Source organism: Schistocerca americana, unplaced genomic scaffold (assembly GCF_021461395.2).
Source record: "Schistocerca americana isolate TAMUIC-IGC-003095 unplaced genomic scaffold, iqSchAmer2.1 HiC_scaffold_828, whole genome shotgun sequence".
Lineage (NCBI taxonomy): Eukaryota > Metazoa > Arthropoda > Insecta > Orthoptera > Acrididae > Schistocerca > Schistocerca americana.
In genome coordinates, this window is record NW_025726596.1 from 45,001 (window position 1) to 50,000 (window position 5,000).

The 5,000-nt window shown below is 53.3% G+C and overlaps 1 non-coding gene across 1 annotated transcript in view; it reads right to left on the minus strand.

Annotated features, from left to right (window-relative positions):
• The window catches only part of LOC124591331, a 1,910-nt gene extending 1,627 nt beyond the window's left edge, over positions 1–283 (minus strand). Inside the window, exon 1 of the ribosomal RNA XR_006977143.1 lies at positions 1–283. This exon is cut by the window's left edge and continues 1,627 nt beyond it. This is a non-coding gene — a ribosomal RNA (small subunit ribosomal RNA).
• Between the last annotated feature and the right edge of the window lie 4,717 nt (positions 284–5,000).

Sequence of the window (5,000 nt, forward strand, 5' to 3'; positions counted from 1 at the left end):
ATCAGCCCAAAGTTATTCAGAGTCACCAAGGCAAACGGACCGGACGAGCCGACCGATTGGTTTTGATCTAATAAAAGCGTCCCTTCCATCTCTGGTCGGGACTCTGTTTGCATGTATTAGCTCTAGAATTACCACAGTTATCCAAGTAACGTGGGTACGATCTAAGGAACCATAACTGATTTAATGAGCCATTCGCGGTTTCACCTTAATGCGGCTTGTACTGAGACATGCATGGCTTAATCTTTGAGACAAGCATATGACTACTGGCAGGATCAACCAGGGAGCTGCGTCAACTAGAGCTGAGCAGCCGGCCGCCCGGGAGTGTGTCCCGGGGGCCCGCGCGAACACGCAAGCGTCCGCTCAATTATTCTGCAAACAGGAGGAGGCTGAGCTCCCCTGCACAATACACCTCGAAACCCTCTCAGGTCCCGGCGGCGCGCAGCGCCGTCCTAAGTACTTGGTCGGGTTCGAGAGAGGCGCAATCGCCCGGAGTTTGGCGAGTAGACGCTTTAGGTGCGACCACCCGTGCTCCCAACTGAGCTTGCCGCTGCCGACAGAGGCCCGGGAGCGTGCTGTCGTGGCATTGCCGGCGGGAGACAACACGCGCCACCTACGGTGGCCGGCAGCTCCAACGCCAGCGCCACAGAAGGACAAAAGCCCCACTTGGGTGCCGAAGCGAACTCTCCCAGCACAGCGCACGCGCCAACACGTCCGCACAGCTGCGATACAATCCACCTGCGAGAACCGCAGAGGCGACCGAGCAGCAGACGGCGTCGCGGCGCCGAGCGCCGGGCGGCGGCGCATCCTCAGCGCACACAGTCCTCAATCGGACCAGCACACTGCAGATGTCCACCGCGCTTCGCACCGGGCCCGCGAGGACCTACTTTGGCCGCACGGCGCCGCGTGCAGGGTGCGCCGGCGCGCAGCTGCGCCGCCTGCCGCCTCCGTCGGCCGGCGCGCCTGCCACTGGCCGCCCCCACCAGCCGGCTGTAGCGCGTGCGCCCACGCACCGCGCGGCCAGCACGCCGGAAGGCCCCCCCTCACCGGCCGGGGACGGTCCCACCCAGCCACCGCCGCGTATCGCTTCACACCCACATGCCATTCACGTTCGTGGGCATGGTGGGTATCGCTGAAACAACCGGTTGGTAGCTCAACCGATCGTCGCCATCACTGATTCACCTCTAGCGAGAACAACCGCACCACAACGGTTTACCAGTTCTTCATTTGCGTAACGTCACCAGCAAACGTAGACGTCCATCGCCATTTGCAAATTCAACGATTGTTGCATGCCTGTGTCAGGTGTCACGACACACTATGTCTGCCCACATACACGCAACAACATGTGCACGCTTCGCGAACACGTGGAAGGTGGCCCCCGTACGTATGCGATGTCCATTGCGCGAACGACTGTCAACCGGCCTCTGTCGCATGTCGCAGATGTGGAACGCAGTGCACCATGCTATCACGGTGTGTGAGAAGAGACGACTACGTCTGACAACACGCGCCACTACATCAACAGACGGCTCATGCTGATCGCCATCCACGGCATACCATACTGCAATCCAGCTCTTATAGGGAGACGACACGTAGCTGAGTGCACAATATTTGGACCGTATGGTTCGCCGTTGTTGGCGCAGTCGTGGTACGGTCACACATGTACCACGATGTATCATTCAGTACATGAGGACCAATGTGCGGTACAGTGTGTGATTTGGACGTACAACATCAGCGGACAGTTGCCACAAGCCGTACCACAACGTAGGCTGTGCTTCGCCATGCGAATGCCAATGAACAACTGCGAAGGGCATTGAGCATGTACGTCCTGCCGCCATCCGCATTACAGTGTATAGCTGCAAGGTGTTTAACATGAAGCGATACTCTGGGGACCGGGCAGTGCGAGTAGCAAACTATATTGCGGGGGTTGCAGTTAGGCAACACTACACTAATTTAACGCGTCGTATGACAATTACAGAGCAGGTTAAGGCCCAACGTGTGTTGGGTTAAGGCCCAACGTGTGTTGGGTTAAGGCCCAACGTGTGTTGGGTTAAGGCCCAACGTGTGTTGGGTTAAGGCCCAACGTGTGTTGGGTTAAGGCCCAACGTGTGTTGGGTTAAGGCCCAACGTGTGTTGGGTTAAGGCCCAACGTGTGTTGGGTTAAGGCCCAACGTGTGTTGGGTTAAGGCCCAACGTGTGTTGGGTTAAGGCCCAACGTGTGTTGGGTTAAGGCCCAACGTGTGTTGGGTTAAGGCCCAACGTGTGTTGGGTTAAGGCCCAACGTGTGTTGGGTTAAGGCCCAACGTGTGTTGGGTTAAGGCCCAACGTGTGTTGGGTTAAGGCCCAACGTGTGTTGGGTTAAGGCCCAACGTGTGTTGGGTTAAGGCCCAACGTGTGTTGGGTTAAGGCCCAACGTGTGTTGGGTTAAGGCGCAACATAGGTTAGGTTAAGGCGCAACATAGGTTAGGTTAAGGCGCAACATAGGTTAGGTTAAGGCGCAACATAGGTTAGGTTAAGGCGCAACATAGGTTAGGTTAAGGCGCAACATAGGTTAGGTTACGGCGCAACATAGGTTAGGTTAAGGCGCAACATAGGTTAGGTTAAGGCGCAACATAGGTTAGGTTACGGCGCAACATAGGTTAGGTTAAGGCGCAACATAGGTTAGGTTAAGGCGCAACATAGGTTAGGTTAAGGCGCAACATAGGTTAGGTTAAGGCGCAACATAGGTTAGGTTAAGGCGCAACATAGGTTAGGTTAAGGCGCAACATAGGTTAGGTTAAGGCGCAACATAGGTTAGGTTAAGGCGCAACATAGGTTAGGTTACGGCGCAACATAGGTTAGGTTAAGGCGCAACATAGGTTAGGTTAAGGCGCAACATAGGTTAGGTTAAGGCGCAACATAGGTTAGGTTATGGCGCAACATAGGTTAGGTTACGGCGCAACATAGGTTAGGTTACGGCGCAACATAGGTTAGGTTAAGGCGCAACATAGGTTAGGTTAAGGCGCAACATAGGTTAGGTTAAGGCGCAACATAGGTTAGGTTAAGGCGCAACATAGGTTAGGTTAAGGCGCAACATAGGTTAGGTTAAGGCGCAACATAGGTTAGGTTAAGGCGCAACATAGGTTAGGTTAAGGCGCAACATGGGTTAGGTTAAGGCGCAACATGGGTTAGGTTAAGGCGCAACATGGGTTAGGTTAAGGCGCAACATGGGTTAGGTTAAGGCGCAACATGGGTTAGGTTAAGGCGCAACATGGGTTAGGTTAAGGCGCAACATGGGTTAGGTTAAGGCGCAACATGGGTTAGGTTAAGGCGCAACATGGGTTAGGTTAAGGCGCAACATGGGTTAGGTTAAGGCGCAACATGGGTTAGGTTAAGGCGCAACATGGGTTAGGTTAAGGTACAATATGGGTTAGGTTAAGGTACAATATGGGTTAGGTTAAGGTACAATATGGGTTAGGTTAAGGTACAATATGGGTTAGGTTAAGGTACAATATGGGTTAGGTTAAGGTACAATATGGGTTAGGTTAAGGTACAATATGGGTTAGGTTAAGGTACAATATGGGTTAGGTTAAGGTACAATATGGGTTAGGTTAAGGTACAATATGGGTTAGGTTAAGGTACAATATGGGTTAGGTTAAGGTACAATACGGGTTAGGTTAAGGTACAATACGGGTTAGGTTAAGGTACAATACGGGTTAGGTTAAGGTACAATACGGGTTAGGTTAAGGTACAATACGGGTTAGGTTAAGGCACTTGGGGGGGGGGGGGGGCCCGGTTTGTTGATTGTGATTATCGTAAGTAAATGACTGCGGCATCATCTGATTTGCCACGTCAGGGTGCACCTTTGGCTCATAACAGGCGGCGCTCTGATTCCATGCTTGTGGCAGACCTGTGTCTTTCATTCCTGCCATTGTTTGTGTGGTGTGACAGGAGGCAGTATTGTGATGTTGGGTGCACCCCTGTCTGGGACATGTGTGGGTGTTGGTGGCTTAGCTGAGCAATGGTGGTTGTCGGAAGGGTGGGATATTCTGTTTTCCGAGTGGACCTCCCGGTCTGGTTATGATAGTGTGGATTGTCTAATGTGGCAGAGAGGATGCACTGGGTGTTGTTCCATGCTGGTGCTTACATATTGTCTGTGTGCCTGTTACAGGCAGAGAGTAGTGCGTGATAAGAGTGTCTGGCTGACGTGTGATTGTGAGCAGAGTCTTTCAGCATGTATACGGACAGGTCTATACATTATCTGTATTCTGATGGCTCTATCTATTACTAATCAGCGCCGTGTATACGTTTAATCCGGTTCCAGTCGAAACTATTGTATCTCTGTACATTAGTGACACGGCGAGCCCGCTATGTAGTTACTCGTCTCGGCAGCTTCCACCGGTGTATGGCAAATGATTATAAGGAATCAGTCTAGTCGTCAATACCGATAGTCTGACGTCACATGTCTGGGGTGGGGGACGCTGCGCCCTTCCGGTGGGTCATGGCCTAGGAAGACTCTTCCCACGCAGGGGGGCTTGGACTGTCATTGACTCTTCCGAGTAATATACTTGCCGTACGTTTTTGCGACTGCGAGTGCAACGCTCACCGGTACCGACATGGATGGAGCGCCTCCTAGCTGCCGCTGAGCATCTGCATTCGTACAGCGAGCAACGCGATCGCGTCTGTAGCTCGTACGTGGTACAGCTCGCAGCTCATGTATATGGACAGCGGGAATGTCGCATATTGGACATAACTCTTCATGAAACGCACGTTATAGGGGTGGATTGCACATTGCGAGTGCGAGCAAAGTCCGCCGTTCATCCGCTGGAGTTGCGAGTTGGGCGGTTGGGGTGGGGCACGAACGGGTGCAGGTGGAGTGATTGCCGGTCCACGACTTCGTGCGGCAGAGGCGCTGGCGTTGGGGTGGGGTCGAAAGAAGGGCACTGTGGGCCCATCGCTGTCTTAGTCGGCTTGGCGTCTCATAGATGACGGTATCGTCGTTGCAGGAGGTCATGTTGCGGGAGACC